A 25,367-nucleotide genomic window follows, 5' to 3' on the forward strand; every position below is an offset into this window, starting at 1 on the left:
AGGAGGGGAATGGCGGGAAGATCAAATTGATGGCTTTATATCAATTTCAATGGGGCTTTGGATCAGACCCTTTGGAATCCCAGTGCTACATGCCCTCAGAAAGGGAGATGGATTAGATGATCTCACAGGTCTTCCCATTACTAATTTCTACTAGTCTACGTTACTGCTTCCTAAGTAAGGCTCTGTTTCTTAATGATGTTTCAAGAGAGTCTTGGCCCTTTTGGTTTTCAGTACCCTCCAGGGAAAAATCGCGCGCTAGAGCACTAGGAACATTGTCTTAGCTGAGTGACAACACTAACATTCGACTGGTCAGCACAAATTCAAGACGCGTCCAGAATGAAGAGTCACCTTTATGCTCAATTTTAATATTCACAGCAATGCTTACATTTAAAATGCACTAAAAGCTGACTTCACTTTTTCATGTTCCCTTGAGTGTTAGGAAGTATGTTTGTCCTCTCTTTTTCTGCAGGAGCCCATTGGGGAACAGTTTTGGTTAAAGCCTGCTACTGATCTCATATGATGTAAAGAGGCTGAAATATGTGAAGTTTGCAGCTGTTATTGTGTCATGTTTACATGCATTGATGTGCAGTAGAAACAGAAAGAGTGAGTGTGGTCAAGTGAACTACTGTAAGATAAATAGCAATAAATAATTCAGATTCTCATTATAACAGGGGAACACAGCTCCAGTACATTGGAGAGAGCCTGTCTTTGTGTGAATTGGTATGCAGTAGCTGTTTAGTAGCCATAGCATGTAATCTAGCATTAATATTAACATAAATCAGCAGCTGGAATTAACAATATTTCTAAAGTCTTATATGATAACTGAATTCACTCAATATTATTTAGTCCTCATGGGCATTTTAATAATCATGTAATAGAAATGTTGGAGTAAGAGTTAAGATATTCTTTATATTGCTCTATGAAAGGTCTTTAACACAATGTCTTTTGCAGACAGTTTTGATGGAATGTGTTGTACAAAAAGAAATATGCCTATTTTGGTAATATGGGTATGTTTCATTAGCTTAGCCTGGAGCGATATGACATTACATTTACAAAGGAATACAATTAATAACAATGAGAGATTTTTTTAGCACTCAGAGTATAGCTGGAGGAACTGAGCCAGGTGTCAGGGCAATTAAGTAGACGCGCTGTATTACCTTTGTCTGAACACTCATAACATCAGCCTGTCTCAATATGTTGAATAGGAGATTTCTTTACCGTAGGATTCCTAATTTATTTTGATTTTCCTAGAAGTCAGCTAATAATAAAAAGGAGTTTTTATTAATCTTTAAAAATGTGCAAACCTCAGGAATTAGCATGTCTTTGGATTGGGATATTTTCCATTTTCCATACAGTATGGAATGATTGTAAGGGAGCTCGGCACAATAGCATCTCAGTGGTGAACTTAATGGAAACATCATCTCTGTACTGTGGAAGAGGACAAAATAATGCTGCCACACGCACAGCCCATGTTCTAGATAGCTGCAATCCGGAAAAAAGTTATACTTTGAGACTACTAAAATAATCAGCATGGGTATTCTGTTATTCAGCATTACCCTTTATGTTTTATGTTAAATGACAATGCAATTTCTGGAACATGCTCCTTGCCTAGAGTCACAGTATCCAGCATTTCTTTCATCTCTAAAGAGGTTTCATTATCTCCTGCAGTCCTAAAAATGCTATTTTGCTCCATTGCAGGCCAGACTGAATAAGGGTAACAATAGATAAATGGATTGGGCGTGATTGAGCCAGTTTAGATACATAGCTGTGCCAGCCCAGTAAGAACACCAGTATTTCACTATGCAGCAGAGGCAAGTCCTCTAAGGAACAATTCCTCCAGAGTTCACATTTTGTGCTGAAGGTGATGGGGGAAGCCGAGTCCACCTTGCAACATACTTACTCCGCAGCTTGCATCCAGACAGCTCCTTTGGCAGGTGCAGACAAGGGAGCAAAGTCAAATCTCCACCTACTTCTGTCCCTTTCTGCCTTGTCCCACCCCGTCCCTCACACTTGCTTGCAGTCCCCCCTAGGCCTGCAGCCACGATCAAGATAGGTGCTACCTGGCTGCGCAGGAGGGGTTGGGGTTGGCTGACTCACACTGTGGCTGTGTAGGGTGAGGGTATAACCTGACTATGTGCTATTCTGAACATGTAACTTGATTTCTCAAAACAAAACAAATGCAGAAACAAAAGGTGTCAAATCTCACAGCCGCAGGGTAGGCCCACTCCAGTCCTCCAAGGCATCATTCAGGTAATAAAATAGAATCCCATCGAATCAAAACTAGCGTGGGTGGGGGGAAGGAAGTTACTGACAGCATTTTATTTGTTATCATCAACAGTATGTAAGAGGATGGATGAAAATGCTGCTTCTGAGCCTGGGGGGGGTAGGGATTAATAAGCAACTCCATAGCCATTCATGAGTAATAGATTACAATTTTGTAGATAATAAATTCTTCGTCTGAGAAGCTCCAGGTTATTTCTTACTTCCACAGCTACTTGGTTAATGTAACACTAAGCCAGCCACCTCAGCTGCTTGCTGTTTTCTAGTTTCCCAAGGTTTCTGACTGCAGTAATTCTAACTGCCAACTCATGCTTCCTGTGACCACTATTTAGTCCCTGCATATATGCAGAAGCACACATCTCTTCAAACAATTAAATCACCCCAAACTGCTCAGGGACTGCAGACCTGCGAGTGTTATGTGAGCAGTTCCCCTCCCCTGCTAAGTATTATTGACAAATCCATCAAAGGCAGTGATGCATTGGTTTCCACCTTACCTAGAAGGACACTAGGGCAACAGTGACATGCTGTCACCGTGGTAACTGCTGCTGAAGTGAACAGCCTGTTGGGATAGGTGACCTCTGTTGGCAGCACGCCTGGAGATGTAGCAGTCGCAGGGCAGCCATGTTACTGGGACCCAGAGGAGCGGCCTAGTGCCCTCCGATTGATTCATTAGGCCTTAAAGGTATCGATCGCTCCAATTTGCAGGAATTTATGATATTGATATGGGACTGATTAACATTTTGTGCCAGACTGGTTCGATATGTGCTTGTAACAGCTTTTAATGATTAATTGACTTTTATGATTCCATCTCAGTGCTGTCAGTGAGCTGTGAACTGTGGGCAGGCTCATTCCCAAACTGCCTCTCAAGTGGCATAGGGCAGTGATTGAATACCTCGGAAATTAGTGTCCTAGCTGTCTCATTTTATGAAAGATAAATGCTATGACATTTAATGCAGACCTTAATTTAGAACAGAACTAAGCAAATCATTTCGCAATTTAATCATAAACAGGTAAATATCAAAACTTCTTTTAGCATTTTACAAGTTAAGCAGACAGACAATGGAGGTAAAGCAAAGCATGCAATGGGGAAAAGGCAGAGGTAAAATAAGGTAATGAGGACTGGAACAATCAGCATTTTAATACTCAGAGCTTAATACTGATAATAGTACATCCGCAATTCAGATGTGTTCTGCTTAAACCAAAAATCTCTTTGTCTCTTTTTCTCTCAGATACTCTCATTTGCTTTCCACCATGTTAGCTGTAAAGTGAGGGCCTATTCCACAAGACATGAAATCTGAAAGAAGAAAAAAAAAGGGTAATCTGCTACCTAAAACAAACATAAACATTATGGAAAAATTGCAGAGGAAAACCAATATTGTATTATACTCTATAACAACTGAAAGAGATTGTCTGGAAGGCTGTGTGCTGTCAACTCCTACTTTGTTGTATTCATATTTATAGTCTATTCCTCTCCATTCATTTTAATTAAAAAAGATTACAAGTTTCTTTTAAAATAACTGTCTAAGCAAGACATCAGATTATGCATGTTTATCCATAAAAGAACTAAAATGACATACTTTGATTCTCTTTGAATTTTGTCTTCCTTACCATTCCATCTAGCTGAGTTGATTGACGTAAGGAATAAGGACACTATGGGCCAGATTCTCTAAATCATTGGGTCTCTTTGCACCACTGGGGTAGTGCAAAGAGACTGGAGAGATTCTGAATCTTCCCACTTGAGGATTCCCTTGGTGTGGAGTAGGCCCCAGCTCGTGTAAAGCTGGCACAGCTGATTCCTATTCAATCTGTGTCTACAGCAGCAATTTCAAGTAGTGTGTTGTGGGCAGGAAGGGGCATGGCTGAAGAACTACTGGCCTACGCCAATTCCCATCTCACAGATGGCCCCTAAGAGCTGCGTTTCCCAAACAGAGGGTCGTGGGAAGGTTCTAGATGGGTCGTGGGCCTGGTGTGGCGGGGAGATCCCCGGGCGGGGGAGGTGTTGGACAGTGGGCCCGCCCCCCATTCACTCCAAAGTGGTGGCTCTTGTCCCATGGGGCTGGCCTGGCTCCTCACTCCAGGCGTTGTGACCTAGCACATGGGATTGCAGTACCTCTCAGGTTTGATCTGGCTGCCCGATGCCACTCACTCAAATTTGTCCTGGCCGCCCCTTGTCATGATCCCATGCACCAGATTGCAATGCTTGGAGCACAGAGCTGGGCCCAGTCCCACAGAACCAGAGATGCCACTATGAGATGAGTAGAGGATGGGTTTGCTCGCCAATCCCCACTCCCCTGGAGCCTCCCCTCTGCACGAGGCCAGGGTTAGGGTTGCTGTGCTGGGGTGGAGGGTGCTGTTCTGGGTGGTCAGTGCCCCTTCTGAGGAGCGAGAAGGAGGAGGCAATGGAAGAGGAGAAGGATGCTGGCCTATGATTTTGGTTCTCCTCTGCCCACAAATTTGGACCCCGGGTGGGTTGCAAAATAAGACAAAATGCAGTCGGTGGGTCACCGGACTAAAAAGTTTGGGAACTGCTGTCTTAGAGGACATAGCCGTCTGATGTAGATTACTACATCCTGAGGCTGCTCTAATCTACACCATCCAGGCTAACAAAGAACTGACCCCAGAATCAGAGATCCCTAGCTGGCTCTTTTACAGCCCCTCATACTCATCTTAGCTGCACCCAGTAGACACTAGGTGCAGCTGAGAATCTAGGCCCATATTTTAATGTGTAGCTATAAACTAGTGTTTCCTTTGCAAACTGGCTGGCCAGTTGCAAGAGGTTACGCACAAGGTTCCTGGCCCCCGTACTCCAGTGAAGAAATGCCATTTGTGCTCCCTGTAAAAAAAACCACACAGATACACACAATGGGTTTCCTTCTCCCTAACTGAAAGGAACAAATGAAGTGGGGAGCCTGGCCTGGGTTGCTTGGCTTACTGAAGAGGTCCCTGCCAGGGCAAGTGAGCAGGATAGAAGAACAGCAGGGAGGCAAACAAATCACAGATGAATAATGACAAATGTTGATAAAGTCATGGATTTTATCTGCATTTGGACATCCTTGATTTGCTTGTCAGTTCCCTCTTCTGTCCTGTGCACACTGAGCCACATTCTTCCCTCAGTTATACCCATTCAACCCCATTGATTTGAATCAATTTGCCTGGCTAATGATGCTGTGAGCAGAATACGGTCCACTGTATATTTAATTACATCACAGTAGTTATCCATTCAAGAAAACAGGAGGACATTGGCAAACCCTTTCGCAAAGATAACATCAATCATTTTACCAAGAAACAAAATTTCTTTCTGCTGCAATACATCAACCATTTCTTGACAAAATCCCAAACATTATATTTCCATGAGTTCAGAGGGCAGATACCAAGTGCAATTTCCACCTGTAGATGGTGCTTTTGTTTTGTTTTAATTATTCCTTTTTTCCCCCCAGTGGAATAGCAGAGTTTAATTAGGCTCCTTATAGATTTCTTAGGCAATTTTTGATTATATATATTTCACCGTCTTGATTATGGTCCCGTTTAATTCATGAATGTCCCAAATTATGAGCATTGCATGGAATCAGTTGCCTTTGGCTATGTTTGGTATTATTGTTACCTTCTGTTCAGTTAACGGTGTGTAGATAGGCACTGGAAAACCTCAAAGCTCTTTCTGCTGTTTTGGAATTGAGAAAGCAGAAACATAATTGCTTTTGTTGGATCACAATCCTGAATAGTAAAAGATTTTTTAAACATCTGCCCTTCCTTTGATTGGCTTTACATCGTCTCTCTTTTTTGTCTATTGTTCATTATTCTCCATTATATTCATTAATGAAAAAATCTATCCATGACAATATTTCCATATGCTGTAAAATGACTGGGATTCACTGCATTTAATCTGATCTAGCCCAACAGAAGCCCTTAATAGAATGTGACAATATATGTTAATTCTGTGAGGTTTGTATTTCATACTTGTTCTGTATAATATCTGATCTGCCCTGCATACAGTCTCCACTCCCATAGCTTGGAGATTTTTAACAGAGCCAAATTCTGCCTCCTGAGATGAATTTGCAACACCTAGTGAAGTCAATGGGAGTTCTGTGCATGGATGGGAAAGCATAATTTGGAGACTCAGTCCTGCTCCCATTCAAGTCAATGGCAAAACACACATTGTCTCAAATCTGGCCAAGACCAGGCACTAGTGTAGTTACATTTAACAAGAGATTCACTCTGACAGGAGAATTTGCAGGTATCACTACATGCTATCTTCCCCTTTCCGTTCTATCTCTAATCGAATGACTTGATGCATCTCTTTTCTTTTCTAGTACTGCTGTCAAATACCTGTCATGATATTAACATCCATTCCCTGAGAAATTTAACAGCAAGAAATAATGTCGATCCCCAAGTGGACTAGCATAATCTGTTCATTCCACAGAGAATCTCTCTCTCTTTTTAAAATACATTGGAATTAAGAAATATGCTCAGTATTTTAAAACAGAAAGGTAATACAAATAAATGGGGAATTTTCTTGAGTCTGATGTTAAAACAGTATTTAGCGGAATCTTAAGAGTTCATCCAAATGACAGCATAGTGCATTATTTTTACTTGACTTGTGCATTATATTTGACATGAACACTGCAAATATTTCCATGCTACCTGTGAACTAGGCAAAAACAACAAGCGTTAGGATGGTGACTTTCCAGCTTGCTCATTGGATACATCCATGCAGCAATTAAACACCCGTGGGTGGCCCAGGTCACTGACTTGGGCTTACGGGGTTCAGACTGTGAGGCTGTAAAATTGAGGTACAGCTGTTTAGGCTCAGGCTGGAGCCTGAGCTCTGGGACCCCGCAAGGTGGGAGGGTCCCAGAGTCCTAGCTCCACCCTGAGCCTGAATGGCTGCACTGCAGTTTTACAGCCCTGCAGCCTGAGCCCTGAGAGCCTGACTCAGCTGGCCTGGGCCACCCACGGGTGTTTAATTGCTGTGTAGGCAGAACCATTTAGGACTAGACTTTCCAAAGAGTGGAGGGCCAGATTTTCAAGCAGTCAGAAGTCACAGTTGGGGCCAGAGCCCAAAGAGACGTAATCCCTCCAGGAGCTTCTGCAGGTATGCAGTGCTACACTGTAAAGCATGGCAGCTTGCAACCTCTTGAAGGTGTGGAGAGGGGTCTGTCATAAAAGTGGCACACCCAGGAGTGCTGGCAAGAGAAAGATACTACTCAGTGTTTCCCCTCCTGTTTACATGACAAGGGAATGATTTTCAAATGGTGCCATCCCTGTCACACGGCAGGAGTCAGTGTCCACTGATAGAGAGGCTACTGTTGCAGGGTCCACTTTGGAATGGGTAGTGCCCATGGGGGCATGGGGAGGACCGAACTTGTGCCAGGCCACTGTGCAGCAGTGCAAAGCTGGCAATGCTTTGTGCAGTCTCCTTTCCCCTTAAACAATTGGCAGTGATCAAATACAATCTAGTCCTCATTATTTGCCTTCAGTTTCTTTGATTGTGTTTTGGAGCTATGTTGCTAAGGAAAAGAGATAACCATGGTTAACTGATTGATAGAAAATAAAGAGTCATAGCAAACATCTGGAGAGCCAGATGAGAACAAGCCATTGTTTGGTTTAATATCCTTATAACATTTTCTGTAAGTAGCTAAGCTGAAGGCAACAGCCTTCATCATTTTTATTATGTACTTATTCTAAAATATTAACGAATAAGCTGAAAAAGCAGTGCTGGATGTATACACTGTCATCCAGATGTGATCTGAGAAATGGGACTAGGTGGCTTATAAGGCCATTAAAGCCAAATCATCACCTTTGCCTCTGTGGGTGGAAGGGATGAACACCTGGTGGATTCAGGCACAGAAAGGGGGTGCAGAAGGGAGAAGTGCGATCTCTGGGGGTACCTTGGGGATGTGGAGCCATAGTTTGGAAGGGGATGGCGCAGGGGCCCATCCATAACTGAGGCAGAGGGACAGCCAATCTCTCTGTCGCATTGTACCTCCGTCAGCTCAACAGGGATTCCCCGCCTAACTCAATGCTCACTAAAAGAAAAGGAGTACTTGTGGCACCTTAGAGACTAACCAATTTATTTGAGCATGAGCTTTCGTGAGCTACAGCTCACTTCATCGGATGCATACCGTGGAAACTGCAGCAGACTTAGGTATTGTTTCATGTTCTCTGTGTGTATATAAAGTCTGCTGCAGTTTCCACGGTATGCATCCGATGAAGTGAGCTGTAGCTCACGAAAGCTCATGCTCAAATAAATTGGTTAGCCTCTAAGGTGCCACAAGTCCTCCTTTTCTTTTTGCGAATACAGACTAACACGGCTGTTACTCTGAAACCTGTCAATGCTCACTGTTTCAGCAGTACTTTGAGTGGGCTCATTCTCCACACTTGGAACAATCCCTTGAAGTATGGTTCTTGGGACAGCAAAGAGAGTGGGAAGCTATGGCTCCATGTCTCTCTCAGGGTCGTGCTGCCAGAGAAGCAGGGAAATAAGGTGGTGGCAGATAGCACAGAGGCACAGGGCCTCCAACCAGTTGGGTAAGACCTCTAGAGGGTCTCAGGAGATCTGTACGTTCCATGAACTAAGCCTCCTGCCACACACAGAACAAACTGAGGGAAATGCCAGGGGTGAAAACACTTGCCTTGTGGGACAAAGACCTGAACAGAGGACAACCTGGCCCTAAAGCCCACATAGATAGTAGCAGTAAAGAGGCTAATGCCTAACCTGCCTCAAATTTCTGAAGTTAAAGGTCCAGTTTTATTCCAATAATCATTATTCAATAATAATAATAATTCACACATATATTGCACTTTTCATCAAAAAATGTCAAACTATTTTAGATACATTCATAAATCTTCAAGTGCCTCTGTAAGAAAAAGAAGTATTATTCTTATTCCCTATTTTGCAGAGAGTGAAACTGATACAGAGAGTTTAAGTTGCTTGCCTAAGTCACTCCTAAGGCTGTGCTTTAACTGTTAGACAACACTTTCTCTAATTTAATTTACTGTTAAATCAATAGCCATATCCCAGAGCTATACAGATCAGCTGACTGACTCGTCAACATATCTTCAGTGAATATGTATAATATGTGTATATGGCAACGATCATGTACAGAGTTATATTGTTTTGACTGTATGAGAGATTTGCTATTAACAAACATTGTTGCATCAAAAATGGACCTTGTTTTAGGAGACACACTATTTTTTCTAATTGACACATCAGTTTTGAATCCATTACAACAGAAAGCTGTAGTACCAGTAAACTTCTACACTTCAGTTTTATATGATCAAATATTACTCTGAGTTTAAGTGGACCATTTTGTCTCAAATTCCATAGAGATGTAATCCATATAAGAAAGAAAGAAAACAAACTATTTTTGGATACATTTGGGCTATGCAAGTCAAGCCACTGCTGAGCTGTTTTAAGCTCATCTAAGAACAACAGACAAATCTATTTCTATGTAATGCACCTTTTTGCCATTTTTTCGGTACTCACTAATACTCAAACTCTTTGTATGGAAAATAATACACTTAGTGTCATGCCATCATACTACAAATACAGCTGTTTTTAAACTAGTGTTGGTCCCAGTCCTGGAAGCCATCTGCACGCTAAACTCCCATTGACTTCAGCGGGAGTTCTCTGAATGGAGGGCATGCATGATGGAGCCCACCAAGCAGATGGTTTCCAGCATTTCTTATGTCATTGTATATCATCTCTGCTCCATCTCTAGCTAGATAATCACCACTAAAGAAAGCCCCAGCTCTCAGCTTTTTGATAGACTGGAAAGGCCAAGTAGCCTGCTACTTCTTTAGACCCTGTTTACTCTCGAAAGGGTTTGTTGATATAGGTATACTCATAGATCTATGCCAGCATACCCTCCTAGTGTAGACACAGCTTATACCAGAAAAAGAGTGCTTTTGCTGGTATAGCTTGTACCAGCTCCCTGAACAAAATAAGCCATAGCGACAAAAGGATTTTCTTCTCCATGTAAGCTGCACCTACACTTTTGCCAGCATAGTTATGACAGTTACGGGTTTAATTTTTTCACACTCCTATCCAATATGGCTATGCAGCAAACTTTTTAAGCGTTGCCCATACACTTCTGATCGTAGGAGTGGCCTAGTTGTCTCTTTTAGCAAGCTGTTTGCAGAGGATTAAATGCTGTTGGAACTATGTCACTGGAGGCTTGGTGGGCATATTTTGAAATTGTCCAGACTGACAGTTATTGCTGAGCTTTCTTTAATAGCACTCAGTGGAAGAGAGAAGATGATGATATAAGAAATACCAGCTATGCCAAAATACAGTATATTTTGGTGGACCCAGTTAAGTATGGCTGGATATTTGTAAGACAGATTGATGTGGAGGTTTGCAGAGGAGAGCGGATGACGGAAGTTCCTTTCAAAATTCAACTTCAGCTCTTCAGCTGAACTTTTAGATGCTTATCTGTACCTAACGCAATACCACACCTTTGCCAGCTTGCCCAACGCTAATGGTAATATGAAGATCAGAGTGAAACAGAAAGTAGAAGACAAGCCGTCAGTCATGCAAAAAGTCTTGCAATAGTCAAATGGAAATGTCTTATGATTATTTTTAACATGAGTCAGTGAATCAAGTTATAGATTCTTTATAATCTTCCAGAAGAACTATTGCTGTTTCCATGCAAATGCATATTTTTATATTGTTGGCGTTTACACAAATATTACTTGGGTATAGCACTAAACATGTGATTCTGCAGACACTTTCTTTTGATCATATATGAGTGGGTCATCTGGTTAACATTTGGCACTGACACAACCCCTTGTGCTCTTACAAATAAAAACTGTTCACTTTTTCCACCTACAGTCGCATCACGGTAATAAAGTGAGAGAGATGGCAGGAAACTACCAAATCAAGTCCATCCTCTCACATCTTCACCCAGGAATGTTCTCATCTCACCGTCTAAGCTTTCATTACACCTACTTTTAAAAAAAAATTGCATTAACTTTTCCAGAGACAGCAGAAAACAGTTTGTGACAGACCTCTCCCAATAACCCTTAAACCTATGAAAATTTTTAGTATTAATGACATTTTTTACTACTTACAAAGCAATACAATAAGATACTGTTGAAATGACATAAAAATTACATTTCCTTTGATTCATGCGTGGAATTCCAGGGTTTATCACTGAACACTCCCCATTCAGCACACAAGTCTGGGTGCCCAGAGGGAACTTTTTCTCCTCTCACACTGGCCAAAATCAGGAGAAAGTCCATTTGAGTCAGTTGAGTTACACTGGTGTAAAATTAATGTGAGTGAGAAGAGGATCAGGCCCCTACTTGTATAATGGAGTGATATAGCACTCTTCATAATTACATGCATGTAGCGAGGAGGCGTGACCTTCCTCAAAGAGTGACAGGGAAGGATCAAAACACGCCCCCTGGTGTGCAGAACCAGGAAAGCCATGTCTGCCTCATTGGAAGCGGAAGGGCAGGACAGGAAGTGGAAGTACAAAAGATGGGCCCTGCAGCTTAGTTGTGGTGGAGCCATCACAGGAGATGGATGTATCCTGCCTGCTGCTGGAGCCTGCAGAGGAGCTGCCAGGGCTGCCTCCTGGGGACTGGCCAGAGATCCCAGGGCCACTGGCTGAGTGAGACACCTACGAGCTACTAGGGCTGCTGCTGGCCACCTATTCTGGAGAGACAGAGGACAACTACAACATAGAGGTACCAAACCTTGGGGATGTAGGAAGTAGCCCAGGGAAACGAGACAACAATTTGGTTGAGTGCTGGCCTGATAGGAGGTCAGCGTGTTTTGGCTGGATCCCCACTGATGCAGTGGCGGACCACTCTGCCACTATCAGGGCCCTTGGCTGGGAGGTGGTGGAGTTGGGCAGGCCTGCATCCCCTTACCCCCTAGCACCCCACCCCTTGGTGGCAGCACCCCATATTAGGCCAGGAGGCCCATGGTATCCTATCAACTACCCCGTCTTCACCCAGCCCTAGACTTGGTTGGTGCTCACCCTTACCTGGGGCTCATAGACTGCTTAGCAGCTCTGCCCTGATTGCAGATCAGAGCCTACTAACTGTATGCTTCCCCATGCTGACTGAGGGACGGAGCACTAGGTGCAGCTAATTCCCCATTTTGAGCTCACCTTTACAGGTACTTGGCAGTGAGGAAGCATGGCCTCCCTCAGAGAATGACAGGGAGGGACAAGTCATGTCCTGAAATATGAAAAAGAGTACACATTGTTATGGAGAATAGAGGGGTATGCTTCTAAACTGTTCATTGTACCATTTTTTGTTAGCAATGGAAGTTTGAAAACAAGGAACTACTTCTCCTCTTACTTATGCCAGCTGTATGTTACGTTAATGTAACTCCATTGACTTCAGATGTGACATGGTCACATTTTGAAGGGGCTCCAGTTTGAGCCGGCAGATGGGAATGCAGTGTTGCTAGCACTGCCCTTGCAAAGCATCCAAATTTGGGGGTTGCTCAGAGTCTCACCAGATGACAAAGGAACTTTTGCCAGAACCACCTGCAGTTTCCCCCTTGGCTGATAGAGGGTGCTGTGCCACAGGCAGCCATAACTGCTTGCTTATCCTCTGCCCCCGACTGGCCAGAAGAGCTGCCCCTCTAAGTTCCACAGCAGGGGCCTTACTGCACTCCACCGCATGCAGGCAGTTAAAGTTGGGAAGCTGCCGGAGCCTGCCAGAGGACCGGAGGCTAGGGAGTTGGAAAGGCTACAGGAGGTTAATGGGGGGAAATGGGCCTGGGAGGGGGACAGGATCTTGCTGGGTGACAGGGTACAGCTGCAGGAGCCTGCCAGGTGTGGGAGCTGAGGATGGCAGGAGAACTGCTGGGAAGATTGGAGGAGCAGGGAGAGCTGTGTGCAGTGGGAGGGAGGGGAAGAGTCCAGGAGAAGCTGTATGGGGAGCTGGAGCATTGAACTGTTAACCTATGACTGTCTCACACACCGGGAATGAGCAGGGAAAGGTCAGAAGACAGAAAAGAAAGAAATAATATTTAATGAAAAAGCACAAATTATTTATTTTCAAAATAAATCTCATGATTTTTAGGCCAATCTCTTGATTTTAGGTTCTGGCTCATGATTTTTGAACTCATCAGGTTGGCGTGTGAGCAATTTTGCAAACACACAAGTAGGAGATTCTTTGAAATTTTTCCCCTGAATGTGCTTTTGCTTTTGGTAGAGCAGAAGTCAGATTTGTTTCCTTGTACTCCCATGTCTCTATCCATCAGTTGTCTCTTGTCTAATACATAGAATGTAAGCTCTTTGGGAAAGGGACTGTCTTTTTGTTCTGTGTTTGTACAGCGCTGCGCACAGTGGGGGTCCAGGGCTATGACTGGGGCTCCTAGGTACTCTGATAATACAAATAATAATACTAAATAATAAAGGCTGGTGTGTGTGTGTGTGGGAGAGGAGTTCCCAATGTGAAACACATCGCCCCTCATTTCTAGCGGTGCTGAACACCTGCACCTCCAAGTGACTTCCTTAGAGTGGGGGGTACTCAGACCTTCAAGCTGATCATCACAACAGCAAGGCACCCAATTTCAGTACCACTTTCCAAATGTTGCCCTTTATTTTTGCTGCCCTTTGAAACTGAAAAGAGAGCAGGAGTCTATTATAGCTTTTGTGATAGCTAAGGATGGACCACAACTTGGTCTTGCTTCCATGTGCTCAGAACTTTCTTAAATATTCTCCTTCCCAGCTGAAATTTCTCATCTTGGAGCCAGAGGGTGCATATTTCTTTTAAACTTTGAGCTAAATCCATCCATCAAATTTTGAGTAATGGAAAGATGAGGAGAATGCACTTTTAGGTACAATTTAATACATTGTTTTGCTCACACATAGCTCAATAAAAACTGTACTTTACCATTTGAATATTAAGACTGGAGAAACCGTTCCTGGAGAAGTAGGCCCTTCCAGTATTCCTCCCTCCCCCTCATCCCCCCCCCCCCGCACACACAGAGTGAAAAATAACAAATTTGTAAGTATTTACACATTGTTTTGTGCTTGTGCCGTGCTAACTTTTGCCAGTGACTGGAGCTATGATACTAATTGCATAGCTAAGGGCTTAGACCTGTTCCCATGGAAAGCAATAGGAAATCTTCCATGGAGAATCAGGAATGAAGTGTATCCTAGTCTTTGAGGAAGTAGACATGACCAAGATCGTCCTCAAAGATGAGCAGGTGCAATAATTAACTAGATTACTTTTGGTTCTTGGAGTCCAGTTCCCTTTGCCCTTTCCCCAGGAGGCTGAAGTACCATGGAAGAAAGTTTACTCTAAAGCATAGAGGTGACAAGGTCTCTGAGATATGTTTTGCTCACAAATCTAGTGACTGGTTATTCTGGCTTCCTCTGTACTATTCTAGTACAAATCCATCTCTCTATAAGCTTTGTGCTGGCCATCTGGACAGGATGAATTTAATGATTATAATGCAAGTCTCACTATATTTGGTGTTCTTCTTCAAGTCCAGCTCCTGAGGCCATGTGAAAATCTCAGCTTTCATTTTTTACAAAAGGCCCTCAAGATTGTGGAGAAAAGCCTAAACTCCAACTGCCCTTTAAAGGTTTGGAAACCAGAAGGTAAATAAAAGAATCCCAAATGTATTATTATTTTTAAATGTAGTGCTTTTTAAGCCAATGCTGGGATTTTGGGGGGCTGATGGGTGATTTTTGATCACTTGGGGTTGGCAATACAGTATGTTTAATAATTTGAGTTACTTGACATGATGCTGACGACGAATTTGCGTTCAGTGTCAATAAGGACAAATCATGTTCAGCTTCATGGCAGCTCGTCATGCTGAAACCTTGCCCTCGCTATGTGACATCATGCTGAACACAACTTGTCCTTGTCTACATTGATTGTAAAGTCATAGTCAGCATTGGATCACGTGCAAAGATGTTACGATTTCCAGATGAATACAGAGCTTTAAGAGAAAAGGCAACCTTTGCTCCTGTAACTAATTTCACAAATTGCTATTATTCAACCTTCTTTTACTACTGCTTAGTGTTGTATTTTCCATCCTAAAATGTGATATCAATATGTATTGTGAAATTGCATGATTGCTAAATGAATGTGTTTCTTCAGCAAGGCTGTTTTAACTGCTAGGTTATTTTGGTAAGGAAAGAAAACATGTCGTATCAGTGCATCCATATCACAATGCACATGCTGTGTGTTGACTATCAAGGTAGACAAGCTCCACCAAGTTTTTTTTTCATACCCAAAGGAATAAAAACAGATTCTTCTTAAAAATCAAAATTGTCTTTGTGCAGTGTATCTGATTCAAACCATATTGTTAGCAAGGTGGAACACTGAAATCATTCAGAGTTTTCTATGGTAAAGGTTTAAGATTAGAGGGCCCTGAAGAAATAGAACACATGGGCCAAAATGTTCAAACTTGTGTACCTAGTTTTACTCACCTAAATCCAGACATTGACATCTAAATAAAAAGTGCCTGATTTTCATAGGTACTATGCATCCACCACTCTTGTTGCATCACTTGCTCCTGCCAGTCCTTAGCACCTTTGAAAATCAACCCGCTGTTATTCTCATCATGCCCAAGTGTGGATTTAGGTTTCTAACTTTATGCACCTAGGTTTAGCAATTGTAGCCATGGAGTTCAGAGCTCCTTTGGTCTGCTGGAGTGGTACTAAGAAATTAGACTAAGGAGAACCTGGCCCCTAATCTTTCTGCAGGAAGGCAAAAAGGATAAAGGAAGTCTGTGGAGGTTGACAGGTTATTTATCCACCCAAATATTAAATGAGCTCTAGAAAAAAACATAAGGACCATTTAGATACCTCATTGATGGGTTCAGTAAAAAGAACTTGAATAGAATCCTGTTTCCATCAACTTCAGTGGATTCAGGATCAGAGCCTTCAGGTGTTCTAATCAAGGGATTGTAACAATGTAAGATACCTTTACCCTTCTGCAGCTGATCCTGCTTGTGCCCCTTCTGGGACCAACAGAGATATCCAGTTTGCCTTCAGTTTCCTTTAGGCGTTGCACTCATCTTCTGAGTATGTGAAAAGCCACAGTGCTGAAAGACTTTCAGAGCTGCAGCTTAACTTCTTTGAATATAAAAGAAAACTCAGAAGTACATCAGATTATATGAGCAAAAGAAAATAGGTGGCATATTTTAGGTCAAGTTGCAATCTTTTTTTCCTAGCTGATTAAAACAAAATCCTCCCTGGATGGCTGCTTCGTAGCTAAAAGTATCAATCCTGCACCAAGTTCATGTTGGACCTTTCTTTTTAAACTGGAAATTGTGACAAAGATCCATGTCAATAGCCATCCTCCTGGATTCGGACTCTTAAGAAAGGGGACAACTGATAAATACCCCTAAGAAATATTTGATTTGAACAACATGTGGGTAGAGTATTTTGGGACAGCTTTCCTCATATTTATTCCTCATTTAAGAAAGCGAAAGGTATTTTTGTTTCTACAATGTAAAAGATAACATAATTGGAGCTATGTTATATATATTTCACAATGGAGCTGACACTTTTTTAGAGATTTCTCTGGATCTTCAGGAATAAACTTCTGCTTCCTAATATTGGGATTCTAGGTATCTGTCAAGGCATGAACTTTTCAGCTCAGGACAAAGGCTGTAAAAACATCATCCTCATACCAAAATAAAAGTCAATTGTGGTTTAGCTTATGATAACTCATCATGCAAAAAGATGGTAACATCATCTGTTGTCTAATGATTAGAATACATGACTAAAAGCCTGAGCTGCCTTCTAGTCCTCATTCTGCACAGATTCCCTATGTGGCTTTGGATAAGTCACTCACATTCTTTGGCCTAATTTTTTACAGTGACTAATGATTTAGGGGGGTCTCCGTTTTTTGGTGCCCACTTGGAGACACCTTGAGGCAGCCTGGTTGTCAGAGGGTGGCTGCTCAGCACTTTCTGAAAATCAGGTTTCTTTAGGGAGTCTCAGCTTGGGCACCCACAAACCCGAGCATAAAAATCATTAGTCACTTTTGAAAATGTAGGGCTCTGTCTCAGTTTTCTCACATATAAAATAAGATTACTAATAATACCTACCTTATTTGGGTGCTGTGAAACTTCACGTATATTTGCAAGGTTCACTGAGATGGTGGGATGAAAGGGGGAGGGTATATACTTTGTTATTAGTCAGTAATGTTCATAAAATGTCAGAAGACTGCCCAGAGCAGTGGTTGTTATAAATCACTCCTATAACTTTAACAATGCAAAACCTTACATAAAATTTGGCCACACAACACAGAATGGTTTGGTTCAGCGGTTATGATGATGATGAACTGTCTGCCTAATATAGTGCAGTATGGAGCAGCAGCATCAGAAGAGATGCACTTTTGATCATTTCCCTTTTTAGTTGCTTATCTAAAGGAGCATTACATTATATTTTCCTTTATCAGTTCAATAATGTTGTCCTCCTGGACATGATGTAAGATGTTTTAACTGTACATGATATAGGAAACAAGAACTTCACAGAGATCTGCGTCCAGTTATCACATAAGTTCAGAAATGGACTCCAAGTAAATATGATTTGAAGAATTAACAGATGTAAATACAATTCTTGATACTTAAGGTTACAACAAGGTTACTGTTCATGGAGTAAAATACCGCAACGTGTAGAGAGAATACTTTCTGCCTTCCTTTGGGACTGTATACACAAGTGCAGTAGATAGAAGCGAATGCAGCAGTCAGTTTGTCTTACAGGCCTCTGTCTATATTAAAAGTGGGGTTTTCAAGAATGCTCAGTGTTGACCTAACTCTTTTACTCCACTGGTAGCAGAGTTAGGCTAATCCTGAATGCTTGTGACAATCCCACCCTACATTTCCTCTAGTACTGCTGTTTACTACTGGTTCAGCAGAAAATGTCTGGGGCTGAGCCACATCCCAAACCAAAAGGCCTTCTGGCTGCCCACTCAACCTACAACTTAATCCTGAACACCAGCATTCATTCAGGCCAAGGTGGTATTTGTTCATTTCGCCTTTTTATTTCTTAGGAAAGGAGCTGATCTGCCAGCTCCTCACAGCTGCAACTGGGAGAGAAAAAACAAAAAAGCCGAAGTTCCCATATAGTCTCCTGGAAATTCCTGGGGTGTAAGACCTCTACTAGGTTACAAAACACAGTTGGACCTTTGAGCAGAATTGTATAGGGGATTAAATCCCCCTCTCTTACTACAGGTACCTCCTCTTTAGTGTCAAGAATTTTGCTGTAAAATCTTTTCAGGTAACTGATTCCTACGTACCCCCCCCCCCCCAAAAAAAAAAAAAAAAAAAAGGATCCTGAAGCCATTTCTTGCAGGTTAGGAGATCGCCTAACACTCACTCCGCCCCCCCATAAATCTCATTACTGTACCAGCACAGCTCAGTTTTCTGCTCCAGTCAGATTAAGGGGGGGGAGTGAAGAAAAGTTGTAGACACTTAATGACTTTATAATGTACCTGTTGAATTGAAGAAAAACAGATGCATCATGTACATTTAAAATGTACTTTGCATCCCACGCCGGCAAGCTGCTTTACAGAAATCAGGCTACCATTAGGACTTGCTCCCGAATTTTTTTCTTCCAGAGAGGTGCAAGATTGTAGCTAATTTTCTGCATGCAGAGATCTCTAAAAGTAGAAGCAGGTGCTTTCAGGCAAATGGATAGAAGCTCAACAACAACAACAAAAAAATCCCCTGAAGCAGGCAGAGTTTGGAACATTATAATCCTGTTGGTTGTCTTTGGAGCAGTTTGCAATTCCATAAAGGGAATCCAGATAACACACTCCTGTATCCTGTAATAATTTGTATTTTAACAAATGTGCAATTGGCAATTAGAAAATTAGGAGGAAAAAGGGAACAAAACTGAACAAACCGCTTATTAATTAGCCATGTTCTCTGTGGAGCAGAAAGACGTATTGCTCCCGTTAGATGGCGCTAAAGACTTTACAACCACTTGTAAAAATGTGTTATTGTCCGAAACGAAAAGAAATGACACCTAAAAAGAGAGAGAGAAAATATCGGATCATAAACCAGTAGATTGGGAGATCTGAAGAAAAAGATGAACATGAGTGGTAGGGAAGATAGGATCTCTCAAGCAGCGTTTATGTCTCACGTGGGGACTTTCTAACATCAACAGATCTCTAGCCGAAATTGTCTAGCGAGAGCACTTTGGCAGTGAGTTTTCAACCGTGTGTGTGTGTGTGTGTGTGTGAAAGAGAGAGAGAGCATGAACCTGCAGCCCTTATTCAGTCAGCACCGCTATTGACTTCAAAACTTGAATATGGGTTTCAGGATCTTGCTCTTAGTAAACATGTGAAGATATGGCTCTAGACAAATGCAAATCCACTCATCGTTGAAAAAACTTCAATGAGAGGTCCTAGACGTGCTGCCAATCCATTTCTGAACTGTGCTTTCGTCTGAGCAAAAATAAATAAATAAATACATAAATTTTTTTTAAAAAATATGGATTTGGCTAAACATTAACTGCAGGACCTGCGTGTGTGTGAGATAGAGCGAGCGAGAGAGCATCAACATGTAAAGCTTGATCAAACAAATATTCAAGCCCCTTGTACATCAGTGATGTAGCCTGTTAAGCAGCAAAGAAAGCATGCACATGTGTGGATCCCCCCCCCCCCCACACACACACTTTAAAGTCCCAGTTTGTTCTCTTTTTTAAAAACCTCATATGTGTAAATAACTAACTGTATGGCAGCAGCATAGGTTGTTAGTGCTGCGACCGTGTGATCCCCATATGGGAAGTTTCATGCCCCTCAGACCGCTCTCAGCATCTCGGGGGGCTCCCTGGAGTGAAAATATTGATACGTTAATGAAACTAAAATTCTAATGTTCATTTTTTGATTGTTTTCCCCACCCAGGCTACATGAATCAGAAGTAGAAAGGGGAACGAACTATACAGCTCTGTGGGCTGGGTATTTAAATTAACACCCTAAGAAAGGATTAGGGTTCTACAAATGAAAAAGAAATACCCACCACGTCTGTGTTCCTACTGTTGGGCCGCGAACTTTCTGTCCGGGTAAGTTCTCCTTTAAGAAATGAACTGTTCCTTATGCATATTTAACGCTGTTTGTCTGCAGTATCCAGGTGACGCGGGGCTGAGGCTCACATGCGGGAACTGAATTATAGTGGAGTAAAGCAGCCACCCTTTAAACGCACTCTCGGCAATGGCTCTAGTTGTGAGCCAGTTGCTCCTACTATAAACATACGTAAGTCAAAACAAGAGAGAAAGGGAGGAGGGGTGAATCCTAGTCTTGGGGATGAGTAGAATATTTTGCTCCTTTCCACGCCAGACCTCATACCACAGCTGGAAACAGGGTTTCTTGTCCTGATACCCCCCTTTTCCCCCTTCTTCGTCCAGACTCAGGGTTCCTGAGCTCTGAGCCCTATATGTGTGTGCCTTTATCTTGTGCAGATAAAATGTTGATTTCAGATTTTCCTTTAGATGAGACCGATTTCCTGTGTGTGTAGATGTGTGTGTGTCGAGTGGAGCGGAGGACCACCGCCAGGGTAAGTGAATCGCTTTTGGGGGTGGGGGGGGGAAAGAAGAAATAGGGAGAATATAATCACACATTCATCAGAAGGCTAGTCCACCCCGTTCGTGGTATGATCTGGCAAATCATGTTTAATATGAACGCGTTATAAACCGAGACTCTTAACTATATAGTACGATGGTGTTGTAAAAAATCATCAACTTGGCTAAGTGCTCATATATCCAGAGAGAGAGAGAGAGAGAGACGTGAAGCCTTCCCTTGTAGATCTTCAAGTGGGAGGGAGAAACTTCCACGGCCACACTCTTAGCGGTTCCCTGTCTTTAAAGTTAACTAGTTCAAGTGTGTTGTTCGAAATGGGGTTCAGTGGTTTTGCCTTCAGATTAAGTTGCTTTTCGGTCCTCGTTGTGAATAGCAGGCATGTGTTTACACACACACACACATATATATATATATATATATACATACACGCTAGGTACTTTATGACTCCATCTGGAGAATTTAAAAGCCCAGAGCTGTAACGTTTATTCTTACATATCTTACCAAAAAAAGGCGGGGGGGGGGGGAATGTGTGAGACACGTCTCCAAGTAGAACCCAAGTGCTTTCCCTTCTGATTGAAAAGTTACATGCAAACGGCTTTATTTTAACATTGCCTGCATTTGTAGTTTTCAGGAAAATTGTAAAAGGAGCTGGCGATGAAGCCTCAGTTTTATTTACTAATGTATTAATTATTATTATCGATACTGAATTGACTTAAAGTGCTTTGGAGGCCAAACTCGTTCCTGTTAGTCAGTTACAATTACTTTCTTTTCAGCTGATGTTTTAAATATAGTTGGGAAGAGGGGGTGGGGGAGGTGTCCCCACTCACCGCCCGAAATGGCCGGGACTAAATATGTTACTGTTTCTAGAAGTTTGCTGTTACTTTGCATAACCATACGAAACTTAGCTGCGTCTGTGTTGGTGTCAGGTCACACAAAGGTGTCAATGGCAAGTTTAGTTACAACTTCTGTTTCTCATTCCTAATGTGCTAACTCCAGGATTTAAATAAACGAGTTTTGCAATCAGTCTGCCCAGGAGCCCTGATGAGTTGGGCTTGCGATGTATTTTGTGCTAGGAACAGGACAGCTGACTGTTGGTTCGTTGTTTTTGAAAGACAAAGAGGCATCAGTGGGAACTTAGGCTCAAGTGTTCTTTGCAGTCTGATCTGACTAGCGTTGACTCCCCTCCCAAGTGCTAAGGCTGCAGTTCATACCCAGTGGTAGGAGGGTATGTGTGCATATCAGAACAGTCGCTGGGTTGCTGCTGGACTCTGGAGAGGGCTTTGCATGCCAGCGAGCGAGGGGCAGCTCCCAGGGGCCTGCGATAGTCACTCTGAAACAAGCAATGGGCAAAATGGGCGTTCAGAAAAGAAGCCGAAAGATCAGTGGGGTCGAGGTCACCTCTGCGCTTCATATTTTAGCAGTCCCCAACGGGCTTCTTAGGCCATTGAATGCGGTAGGGGCAATGCACCTCCAGGTCCGCTGTATAAAGATCTTCTGCAGCAGAGACACATCAGGGCTCCTTGATTGTTGTTTAGGTGTTTACCAGACCGCAGTAAAAATGGCCAGGCTGAAATGTAAAAATACATATTGCGGGGGCGAAAGTCCAGAGATTTGACAAGCAGCGGGAAAGTTTAGGTAGATTGACACACTCTGGGAAATTCTCCCACGGCCAAATACACAGAAATGGGATGATGAATTATTTCAAAACAGGTTTTAGCTTCATAATATTAAAGTTAAATGAAATATGCATCTATAACAGTAAAATGCAAGCATCGCAATAAAATATCTACAGGGCGATAGTGATCTATTTACAGCTGAATTTTATCAGTTACCATCAAATTCACTTTTGCATGTGAACTTCGAGATAAAAATTGTTCTCTCACACACTTTATAGAGCGTGTGTGTGCACATACAGTGTTTATATCCTTTAAATGATGAGCCAGCCCTCATACAGAATAATATCTATTACTCTTCCACAAAGCTGTGAGAATCACACTCAAGGTGTGAGCATACCATGTTCTTTTAATACTTTGAAGGGAAAAAAAAGCCTCCAAAATCTAGCGCTGAGTCCCTTCTTTGGAGAGGGTGGTGCCCCCCTGAGACTGAAGCACACAGCCACTCGCTGGAACCCCCCACAAAAAAAGCCCCCAACTTCTGGAACAAATTGACAAAATACCTAAACATTTTTGAAAACTAAGGTTATCGAAATTTAATACAAAGTGAGGAAGGGTGGAGCTTGTGTCTTTGTTTTGTTTGTGATTACTTGACTCATATATTGCCCCGCTTGGCTACCCAGTTGTGGTGTGTATATAGTCATATGAAACTCTTAAGTCCAATAATACTTTAGTCATCATTCCATATCATCTTTCTCTGCGTGCATATACACAGATTGCAGATGTGCATATTTCCCCGATGATCAGTTACACTAAGTATTTAGAAAAAGACAGTGGGTGTTCAGATTTGTAAAGGACTGCTATTGTTAACGTGTTCATGTTTTACGTGTTATAAGACCAAAGTCTTTTTCTCTCTTACGTATTTCCTCCTTACACTGTAACACAGCAGGGAAGAAACCCATTTATCCTTATTGGGGAAACACTTTTTGCGTCTCAAAGATCCCCTCTCCCCTTTTGTCACCACGTTGCCTCTCTGCACGCGCATTTTGGTTAGAGATGTTTTTCAGATGCCAAGCAGGGCAACCAAGATTTATTCTGAAGGGCACCTGTAAAAATAAACTTGTATCTGGAAAGGCAGCTAAAGAGAAGCGCTTAATTGTGTATTTACCACATCCGGAGACAATTCAACGAAACTTCAGGCCAGATAGTTTCAATTTAATATGATGGGGGGACAGAAGAAATAGTATTGCACTGGGACCCAAAGGACACCAGAAACACGTATGTTGCCCGTCTCGCGTGGAATCCTTTGGTCCAATGGGCGTTCATGCCGGGATACCAGGAGGCACATCAAAAGCGTGGGTCTGCTGGTATCAAAACAGAAAGTGTGAGTGGCTTTAACCAACTATTTGTCATTTCTAGGCGCGAGATCTAGGGACACTAGGTGGGGGGAAATACCGTTTAATCGGCGGAGGGACATTATCATCTGGACAATGCACATTTTGTTACTGGCGAAGATTTGTATACAACTGCAAAGCCACAACTCATGTGATGACCACTGCACACAACGAGCCAAATCGAGTTCACTGTGGGCACAAAGGTGGCCCCATCGACTCCGGGGTAAACGGATGGGCTGGAAAGCACTTGAACAGGGGGAGGCTGCTCCCGGAATAGGGGTCGGGGGGGCGGGGAGAAGCGGGCCGGATTTAGCCCGATTCTTTCCCCCGTTGAAGTCAGTTGGTGCTTTGCCATTGTTTTCATCAGGAGCGAGATCGCGCCCAGCAGGCTGCAGTGTCCCGAGTGTAACTTGAACTTGAAGAAGGTATCTGGCAGTGGGTTGTAGCCTGGAGCTCTCTGGAAAGCAGTCACAACTCATTTGTGTCAGAGCTGTAGCTCGCTGTAACATATGCAGTCCCTGCTAGAAATAAATACCATCAAATCTGCTACCAAAAAAGAAAGGCTTCTATTGTAAATATGCAGAGGAAAGAGAAAGGGAGGCGGATCCCCTATCTTGCCATTTCCAGTGCTTTGAAATCCCCAGTATTTGTGAGTGGTTTTCCTCTTCAACCTCGGTATCATTTGCTAAGGTCTGAGGAGGAAACCTTTGAAGCGGGGACTATATAGGCTCAGAGCACCTCCCTCCAATCCCACCCCGCACCAGCCTAGTTCTCAGTCTGGATTCTGGATGCATCTGGTATTGATGCCTCTGTTTCCTCAGACCTTTCTGTACCTCGGGCTATGCCGCCAGTGCTCCTTAACCCTGGCCTGGAGAGCCAGGCCAGGGTCGGGGGGACCAGAAAGGCGCGGATTCTTCTGTCTTGAACTTCAGCAAAGCTGAGAACAAACGTAAACAAAAGCTGGCCCTGGAGTAAGAGCTGTGGGACAGCGGGCTTGGTGTCCAGCCGAGCCAACTGCAGATGTGCTGTGGTTTTGCTTTGTTTTACAGAGTAACTCTCCCTTTGAGCAGAACGGGTCAAATGCGCGACTTGAAAACTTGAGCGCTGGCAGCGAGACGCCCTTGCCTACCCAGCTGGATAATGGGAGGAAGCAGGGAGAGAGGGAGGCGGTGGGGAACCCTGCGAGGGAGACTTTGGCAGAAACATGAACTCCACGTAGGATGCTCTGGCTGGGGGTGGGCGGATAATCGCGAGTGACTTATCTGCGGGTACTAGGTACCGCATGGTGAACGCTGGTGGCACTGAGGCAAGTTTTAACCTCTCTCCTGCACCCCCACCCCCCGCAACTCCGCAGCATCCAGGCTGGGGTGGGGTGGGGGGAGGAGGATGTGTGCGCGGCGATGCGCCCGGCCTGGGGCTTTGGGGAGGGAGTGCTCAGTCGCTGCTATGCCCCCTGCGCCCCCCTGCCCTCTCTCGCTGTCTTTTTCGGGACCTTGCAGAAAGGAGGGTGGCGGGAAGAGAGGTCCCAAGAAGAGTTGGCTCGTGAGCAAGAGCGAACACCCCAATC

The 25,367-nt window shown here is 43.2% G+C and overlaps 3 long non-coding RNA genes across 4 annotated transcripts; 2 read left to right on the top strand and 1 right to left on the bottom strand.

Moving 5' to 3' along the window:
- The first annotated feature begins 2,789 nt into the window (after nt 1-2,789).
- Nucleotides 2,790-6,019, top strand: LOC140914196 (uncharacterized). The gene is made up of 2 exons (XR_012159796.1): nt 2,790-2,962; nt 3,510-6,019. It is a non-coding gene; the product is annotated as an uncharacterized lncRNA (long non-coding RNA).
- Nucleotides 3,320-20,432, bottom strand: LOC140914197 (uncharacterized). 2 transcript variants are annotated; one of them, XR_012159797.1, is made up of 4 exons: nt 20,237-20,432; nt 18,706-19,241; nt 5,882-5,938; nt 3,320-3,574 (listed from the first exon to the last, which is right to left on the bottom strand). It is a non-coding gene; the product is annotated as an uncharacterized lncRNA (long non-coding RNA). The 2 variants fall into 2 exon arrangements; XR_012159798.1 differs by lacking the exon at nt 5,882-5,938.
- On the top strand, nt 20,360-24,968 carry LOC140914205 (uncharacterized). Its single transcript, XR_012159800.1, has 3 exons — nt 20,360-20,469; nt 20,706-20,770; nt 23,826-24,968. It is a non-coding gene; the product is annotated as an uncharacterized lncRNA (long non-coding RNA).
- Nucleotides 24,969-25,367: the final 399 nt, after the last annotated feature.

The sequence above is a fragment of the Lepidochelys kempii genome, chromosome 1 (assembly GCF_965140265.1).
Source record: "Lepidochelys kempii isolate rLepKem1 chromosome 1, rLepKem1.hap2, whole genome shotgun sequence".
Classification (NCBI taxonomy): Eukaryota; Metazoa; Chordata; order Testudines; family Cheloniidae; genus Lepidochelys; species Lepidochelys kempii.